Genomic DNA, 9,244 nt, shown 5'->3' with positions numbered 1-9,244 from the left:
GACCTGATGAGAGGACAACTAGACAGAAAATCAAGAAAGACATAGAACTGAACACACCGTCAACCAGCAGGGCCTAACTGACAGAAAACGCTTTCCCCAACAACAGCAAAATCACATTCTTTTCAAGTTCCCCTGGAACATATTCTAAGACAGACCACCCCCTGTGCCATAAAAACCTCAACAAATGAAAAAGAATTTAAACCTTATGGAGTGTGATGTGTGTCCTCAATGGAATCAAGAACAAGGAACAGGGAGATAAATTTCCAAACACCTGGAATCTAAACACCAAATTTCTAAATAATCTATGAGCTAAAGAGAAAGCCTACAGGGAACTCAAAACACAAATCGAACTGAAGAAAGTAAAACACAACATACCCAAATTTGTAAGATGCAGGTAAAGTGCTGACAGGTTAGTAAATGCTTACATCAGAAAAAAGTCTCAAGTCTATTTAAATCTATACTAACTCCTCAAGTAACTAGAAAAGAGAAGAGAAAAATAAATTCATGGCAAGTAAAAGGAAATAATAAACACAGGAGAAAAAATCAATGAAACAATAAATATAGGAGGAAAATCATTGAAAATGAGAAAAGAAAAACAATAGGGAAAATCAGGGAAACAACTCTGCTTCTTCAAAATTTGTACATACTGACAGGCATATGCAGAATAGATAAACAATATTATACTGTGTAGCGCAGGGAAATATATATAAGATCTTGTGGTAGCTCACAGTGAAAAAAAGTGAGAATCAATACATGTATGTTCACGTATAATTGAAAAACTGCTCTACACTGGAATTTGACTCAACATTGTAAAATGACTATAACTCAATAAAAAATGTTAAAAAAAAAAACTCCTCATCTTTGAAAAGATCTATTACATTGACAAGCCACTATCAGGGCTGAATTTGAGTGTATCTCCACAAGCCCTGTACACAATCAAAAGAATGATAAAGGAATGCCACAAACAACTCTTCACATATGAATTTGACAGGTTAGATGAAATACAAAATTCCTTGGAAAGTACAAACTACTAAAACTTAAATAAGAGACAATAAATAAGCTGAATAGCTATAAAATTATTAACAAATTGAATGAATAATTTGAAAATTCTTAAAAAGAATTCTCTATATTCTGACAATTTCACTAGAAAATGCTACCAATTAAAGGATTAATACCAATCCCTAACTCTCTCTCAGAAAGCAAAGGGTAAGAGAATAGCTATCAACTCATTTTAAGAAGCTAATATTATTCTGAAACCAAAACCACAAAGATGATACCAAAAAAAGAATGAGAAAAAAAAGCAACTTATAGACAACATTGCCTCATAAACAGACACAAAAATCCTTCGCAAGATGTCAGCAAACACGATTCAGCAGCAGATATAAAGAATTACACACAATAACCAAGTGGGTTTATTCCATGGGTGCAAGGCTGGTTGAGCATTCAAAATTGATGAGTGGAATCAACCAAATTAAAAGATTAAAGAATAAAAAGCATGTACTTATATCAACTGATGCAGGAAAAAAAAAAAAGACTGGTAATATTCAACACTCATCCAGAATAGAAACTGTCAGAAAACTGGAGTAGAGAGGAACTTTCTCAGCCTGATAAAGAACATTTACCAAAAACCTATAACTGGTATCCTACACAGCGGTGAAAAGGCTGAGTGCCTTCCCGCTAAGATCAGGAGCAAGGCAAAGGTGTCTGCTTTCAACACTCTAATCCAACACAACACTGGAAGTCTTCACTAGGGGAGTAAAGGAAAAAGAGGCATAGAGATCAGAAGGAAGACTGTCTTATTTACTGTTGATGTAATGATAGATGTCATTTACATGACTGCGTAGAAAACCCCAAGAAATCTCTTAACACCCCCCACAGCAACTCCCAAAACTAATACAGGGGTTCAGCAAGGTCAGAGGATACAAGATCAACATTTAAAAAAATTGTGGAGGGGGGTTCAAGAGGATGGCACAGGGTGACTCTGAACTCACCTCCTCCCACAGACATAGCAAATCTACAACCACATATGGAACAACTCCCTCAGAAATGGACCTGAAAACTGGATGAATAGAATTGCCACAACAAAGGGTGAAAACAGCACTGAGATGAGGAGGAGAGTCAGAGAGATGTCTCACCAAGGAAGAAACCACACCCTGGCTGTGCTGATCCACAGTCAGGTGGGACCCCAAAGGCACAGATCTTTTCCCTGAGCAGCAAGGGATTCAAACTCCATGTCAGGGACACCAACCTCTAGATCCTGCACGGGAGACGAGCCCCCGGAACACCTAATTTTAAAAATCAAAAAGGATTCCTCATTTTGGCAGCATGTATACTAAAACTGGAATGGCACAGAGAGGATCAGCATGGCACTTGCCCAAGGGATGACATGCAAATTTGTGAAGCCTTCTGTACACTTTTTGAACTTGTTTCACCTCCTTGGTTAGATTTAGTCCTAGGTATCCACATTATACAAGCCAGCAATTGTACTCTCGTGTAATTTATACCACAGAAATAAAAACTTATGTGCACATAAAAACCTGCACACAAATGTTCAGAGTAGTTGTAATAGCTAACAACTGTAAACACCCCAAATATCCCTCAATGGATGAATAAACAAATGCACAGCTGTACCACAGAATGTCATTCAGCCAGTCTCAAAAGGTTACATACTGTATGAGTCCATATAATATTACTGAACTGCCATAATTCTAGAGATGGGTGTCCTACCTGTGGGTGCCAGAGGTTAGGGGCAAGGAGGAAGTAGTTTTAAAGGGGTAATAAGAGGGATCTTTGCAGTGATGGAGCAGTTCTTTATCTTAATTGTGGGAGGAGTTACACAGATCTACACACAAAATTGCTTAGAATTATGCACACTTACACACATGCAAATGCACATATGTGAAGGGGGAGGGTATAGCTCAGTGGTAGTGTGTGCTTAGCGTGTACGAGGTCCTGGGTTCAATCCTCAGTACCTCTATTAAAAAAATCAAATAAACAAATAAACCTAACTACATTCCCCCTTAAAAAACCCTCAAAGAACAACAACAAAAAAATAGCAAAGAAAAGCAAAACAGCAAAACCAAACAAATGCACGTATGTGAAATCGGTGAAATCTGAATAATCTGTAGATTGTACCAATGTCAATTTCTTGGTTGTGACACTGTAGTGGAGTTACTTAACATGTTACCGTTGGGGAAATTTGGGAAGGACAGGAAAATGTGCCTCCCTGAAAATTTTTTCCTGATTTCTTGTGAATCTATTATTATTCAAAATAAAACATAAAATTATTTTTTTACATAGAAACTTACCAAATATCCAACACTGGTCAATTAAAACACACCATCCCAATAGAATCTTATGTTACTATTAGAACAATGATTAGAAAATTCCCAGAGACACGTAGAAAATGTTTATAATGACTGAAAAATGCAGTCATTATAACCACATCAATGTATTAAATGGTGGACTGAGGGAAAATACATAAAATGACACTTAGCTGTTTAAGGAAGGAGGGTTGGAAATGAAGCAATATGAGTTCGTAACAGCAATCAGTACGAGTCTTTTGAACTATGAAGACTTTTTTCTTTCTTTCTTTCTTTCTTTCTTTCTTTCTTTCTTTCTTTCTTTCTTTCTTTCTTTCTTTCTTTCTTTCTTTCTTTCTTTCTTTCTTTCTTTCTTTCTTTTTCTTTCTTTCTTTAAACTTGCCCTCAATCTGAAACTGGTTTCACAATAAATGAGGTAAGGGACAGCAAAGCCAAGATAAAAAGAATGTGACAATGTCCACTGGAAGGTCAGGGAAAGCAGCAACTTTCAAATCCAGATGCCACCTGCCATGAGTCTTTTGAGGCATCAGCTGGAGGTCCGTAAGATGGAACCCATCCTATGTTCTGCTTGCTAAGAACATCAAAGGAACTCTGTCATAGTCAGAACCCATCTTGCCTTTGATCACAAAATACATAAGGAATCCTGTAGTAATTCACTGAAGTTCTCCAGCATTAGCACATGTTGGGAAATGAGAAGCAATACCTAGGGAAGTACCAGGGAGAAGCACTCAGATAGCAAGTTTCCGTTGGTTCTTCTGCTACAAGCCAACAATGACGTGAGCATCCATCATCATTCAGTTGGTCTCTCTCTGGACAGTAAGAGGGTGACAGGATGTAACTGAGGTTAGTGTATGGGCTGAAATTCATAACAGCCAACCCCCAAATATCTCCTAGTTTCCACCTAATTAAAGGAATGCAAGTTGGTATTCGTGCCCAGCAGGTCAGAGTCTTTCCAAGTTTGGTCCATGGACCACTTTTAACACATTCTTGAGCTGTACTCCACACCTGCTGTATCACACCCTGGAGGCGGTAGAGATGAAGTCCCCATTGCTAACAAGTATTTGGGAGCTTCTCTGGCAGAGCAGAAGCCAGAAAATCAAATTGGAAAAGTCAAAATGAGCAGCAGGATCCACATGGGCTGCAAGGACACAAAGGACCACCAAAGAAACATCTGAGCCACCTGGGGTTGTGGACCCTCTGACTTGATGCAGACGGACTGCAGATGTGGCTTGCATAGTGGCAGAGCAGTTCTAGATCCTGGCCCTGGATCCTCCCACAGCAATGCCACTGGGGGAAGAGGGCTGGAAAGAACGCGTATGCTGCTTCCAGCTGGTTGCAGTCTGTAAGACACTTTGGCAGTTTTTTTTTTATCCCAGATAGGCAAAGATGGCTTAACTTTGTAGACTTACCACATATCTACGTTAAACAGGGAAACAGAGACATAATCTTAACAGAGGCAGAATCATTATTTAAGTTCAGCTCCAGTGGGCTGGTGCACGTGTACCAGATTAATCCCTCAGTCTTGCACAGTTATCCTCACTATTGGAAATGAGATCTTGTTTTCCACTTTGCTTCACTGCTATTCACTGATGTGTCACTCAGCTATTATCCTGTCTTCCTTGCTCAATTCTATGAGCTCGAAGTTTGCCAGCTGATTCTATTTTTAAGTCAATAATCAGCCAGAAGTCCTGGTAGCATTATGTCTTCCTCTGTTATATTCAGATCTCTTATTTTTAATTTTTAATTCTCATTCTCTGGCTACACCCTCCAGCAGACAGCTGACAGAGGGATACCCCGAAGTTTGCCTTGTGTCTAACTTGGAAGGGGATCTCACTTCTCAACTATTTATGCTTGTTGCAGCTCTCCTGTGGGTACTAGCTATCCAATTATGAAAGTTTTCTCCTAGTCTAGAATTAGAGCTGAATTTAATCATTTTTCTGTCTTTTAATTTGTTTCCTTGTTTAGCATGGGTATGCAGTGAATTGCATTAGGAAATCTACAAGTTAATCCATCTTTGCCTACCTAGGATAAAAATTATTTTGTATTTTTCACTTTGTGCACTGCTAGAATCCATCTGCCAGTATTCTTTTAGGAAATCTGCATTCATATTCATGTATAATATTTGTCAATAGTTTTCTACTGAGATGTGTTTGCCATAGTATAATTGTTAGATTTATAAATTTTTCATCTTTTATATGTGTTCTAGAATAATTTATACATTTATTTATTCTTTGACGATAAAATTCAAATGTAAACATGCATCTTTTAATATGAAAATTTTGCCTACCTTTTCCAGTTTTAATATATTTGAAGTCTGTTCTGATTTTCTATTTTTAAGTATATTTAATAACTTTCATTTTCCTAGAAAATCACCTCCTTTCAACCAGATGTTCAATTTATTATATACATTCTTTAATTCATTCACTTTTTTGATGTTTCAAAGAATGAAATTTTAGTTTTAAATCTTCTGGTTTTTGAATGACTTTTTTTTTATGCCTTTAAAAACTCATTTCTCTTGTATCTCTGCTAATTCCTTCTAGTTTCTTCTGATACGCATTTCCTAACTTTTTGAGGTATAGGATTAATTAATCAAATTTCAAACTTCCTAGTTTTCTCATCTTTAGGCACTACTTTTACTCTCCCTGGTATAAGCAAAGGTTGATTTGAGAACTTTTTAAACAACAAATTAAGTGGAGATTATATACACACATACATACACATTACGGTGTTACTATCCCCTTGTTGCTAAATTCTACTTTTAGAGCACTGTCATTACAGAATATAAGCTATGTGAAATCTACATTTTGGAAAACACTAGATATTATCTGTGGTTCAAAGACAGTTTTTGTGAATATTTCAAGTATATTTAAAAGCAGCATTTTTTGTCTTTTGGGTACAAATCTCTCTATTTCTTGGTTCTGTCTTAGCAACTGTTTTATTCCATCCTATTAACCATACTTATCTTTCCTGAGATTCTGATTTTGTCCATTTCTTCTGTGTTTTCCATCAGTATTGGTTGCATGTATTTTGAAGCCACATTGTTCGCCACATAACTGTTCATGACCACATTGCTGTCTCAGTAAATCTGCCACTGTGTCTCTTTCCATGCCCCTTGTCTTTTGTGTTTATTTGCTGAATAAGAACCCTGCTAAATCGGATTTCCTTCTATGGCATTTTACAGACAACATTTTCAATGGCTTTATTTTCATTCTGATGGATCATTTTGATTAAAAATCTATCTTTACGACATATATGTCATAGACTTGGTTGTTTTTGTTTGCTTTCAACCAATTAGAAAGTCTATTTTGTTTTAGGACTTGTTATGGGGTTTAAACCTGTTTGTATTTTTGTGATTAGTTATTGTTTTATTTCTGCTGTTCTGTTAGTTGTCTTTTTACCATACTTTCTATTCCTGCATTAAGTGTACTGACAGAATTTTTTCACTCATTATTTACTTTGTGTCTAGTGGTTTGGAAGTTATATCACCACTTCTTTTTCTCTATTAGCTACTCAAATGTTTAACCCATAAAATCACTTGTACTTTTTAAATCTGTGTACCTTTGTGCATTTAATGAAGGTGCATCTATCATACATGGACCATAGAATTCCCACAGCAACTGTCCACTGTTATTCCTCTGTTTCTCAATCTCCTGCCAACTCAAACCTCTAAGTTATTATTTACATTTAAAACATTATCAAATATTTAAATGTAACCATGACTTCCAGTGGTTTCTTTGCCAACAACTGCCGACCGTATCTGAGTCAGGATGTGAACCAAGACCACTCTCTCCCTCCCCAGTCTTGACCATGCACCCAGCACGGCCAGGACTCCCTCTTCCTCCAGCTCCACCTGGAGAGTTCTGTTCCCAGGGGGCAGGACTTCAGCAATTCCTAAACCTCCCCAGCTACCTCGGGTAACGTTAAGAAATCTTCCTCGGTTTAATCTCATTTTGCTGGAATAGATCTTGAGTAACTCTTTTAGACATGATGTAAATGACTTGCGTCGTTATAAACTTGAAACTTGGATTTTAAATAAAGGATTTTATTTTTAAAAAAGAATTCATCTCTAATATTTGAAAGTAACACTTTATTCACCAAGGCAAATTTATTTCTTGTTACTATAATTTTTCACTTTGAGCACTTCCAAAGGTTTTCTCAATATCCTGGATATTTTAAAATTTCAGCATGATATTCAAGATACGTGTGTCTTTTTGTCTATTCTCCTTAGCACGGAGTATGCTACTGATACAGGAATAGATGAATACAACCATCCCACTTCAGTTTAGCAGGAAAAGGATGGACTGTTTCATAAATCATGTTAGAACCATTTCCTATCCTTCAAAGAAAAGTAAAGTTAGACCCTTACCATATACCATTAAAAAATTAGGGGAAAAAACCCACAAAATAAAAAGCAAACCATTTGGCTTATTAAAAAGTATTAGAAAATGATTAGAAAATGATTTTGAAAGAGTGGCTGCCATTGATGCCCTAAATGATGGTGAACTTCAGAAAGCCACTGACTTGTTCACAGATGCCATCAAGCTAAACCCTCACTTAGCCATTCTCTATGCCAAGAGAGCCAGTGCCTTCATCAAATTACAGAGGCCAGATGCTGCCATGCAAGATGGTGACAGAGCTATTGAAATAAATCCTGATTCAGCTCAGCCATACAAGTGGCGAAGGAAAGCACACAGGCTTCTGGGCCACTGGGAAGATGCAGCCCTTGCTCCTGCCCCCATCTCATAAATGGATTATGATGAAGACGCTAGTGAATGCTCAAAGAAGTTCAACCGAGGGCCCAGAAAACTGCTGAACGTCAGAGAAAGTGTGAGTGAAAACGTGAAGGGCGAGAAATCCAAGAAAGACTAGAAAGAGTTAAGAAGGCTCAGGAAGAACATGAGAGAGCCCAGAGGGAGGGAGAAGCTAGGTGACATCAGGAGCTCAGTGTGGTTCTTTTCCGGGTGGTTTTTCTGGGGGAACGCTGGGAATGGGAGGGGGCATGCATGAAACGAAATGGCAGGAATGCCTGGGCTCAATGAAATTCTCAGAGATCCAGAAGTTCTTGCAGCCATCCAGGGTCCAAAAGTGAGGGTGGCCTCCCTGGATGTGGCCCAGAACCCGGCCAACGTGTCAAAATATTAGGGCAACCCAAAGGTTATGAATCTCATCAGTAAACTGTCAGCCAAGTTTGGCAGTCAAGCATAAAGCCCTTTCACATTCATTTTCATAAAGAAATGAATAAAAAGAATAATGGAAGGATCTGATTTATTAAGAATGTATAATTCATTTTCAATAAAAGACCATCAGTCATGCTAAAAGATAACTGGAGTAGTTTAAATCGGATGGTCCTTCATGGCAGGCTGGTGTGGGACGTGAAGGAGAAAAGAGAAAGATAAACTCGGTATTTGCTTCTCAGGCTCAAACTCTCGGTATTTGCATTTTATGACCAAAACCTTACACCCCTGTCCCAAAGAACCAGACTGCACTGATTTTTTTATTTACTGGTGTTGGGCATGAATCCATCAATACAGAACCAGTGGGTGCCAAGTGCTAAGGCCTCCAGCAATTCCCTGCTGCACCAGGGTAATGGTCCTTAGTACCGCATCCACTTACTCCAGCTGGATGCTTTCCACGTGCTGTTTTCCATGTGAACTCTGGGGACTAAAAGATGTGACTAGAACACGGCCCCTTGGACAGACCTCCCTGGCCAGCGGGGAGGGGCATGAGCGTTAACCCGGACTTGTCACGTGACGCGATGCTGAGAAGCGGAGTCTTGGGAGGCATCCGGTAGCCCAGAGGCAGCGGCTGAGCAGCAGCACATCAGGGGCAAAGTCCCAGAGGAGAAGCCGGCTGGACAAGTCTGAAGTCCTTACTGAACTTCATCCTGGTCGACTACCCTGTTCTCCACCCTTCCTTGAATC

General features: G+C 38.5%; 1 protein-coding gene, 1 non-coding gene and 1 pseudogene across 2 annotated transcripts in view; 2 read left to right on the top strand and 1 right to left on the bottom strand.

The window, feature by feature from the left end:
- CHRNA7 (cholinergic receptor nicotinic alpha 7 subunit) overlaps positions 1–9,244 on the bottom strand; it is a 54,037-nt gene that overhangs the window by 34,732 nt on the left and 10,061 nt on the right. The window lies entirely within an intron of this gene.
- On the top strand, positions 2,309–2,418 carry LOC116660296. Its single transcript, XR_004315750.1, has one exon. It is a non-coding gene; the product is annotated as a U6 spliceosomal RNA (small nuclear RNA).
- On the top strand, positions 7,039–8,528 carry LOC116660152 (annotated as a pseudogene).

This window comes from Camelus ferus, chromosome 27 (genome assembly GCF_009834535.1).
Source record: "Camelus ferus isolate YT-003-E chromosome 27, BCGSAC_Cfer_1.0, whole genome shotgun sequence".
Lineage (NCBI taxonomy): Eukaryota > Metazoa > Chordata > Mammalia > Artiodactyla > Camelidae > Camelus > Camelus ferus.
This window is presented reverse-complemented; position numbering and strand designations above follow the sequence as displayed.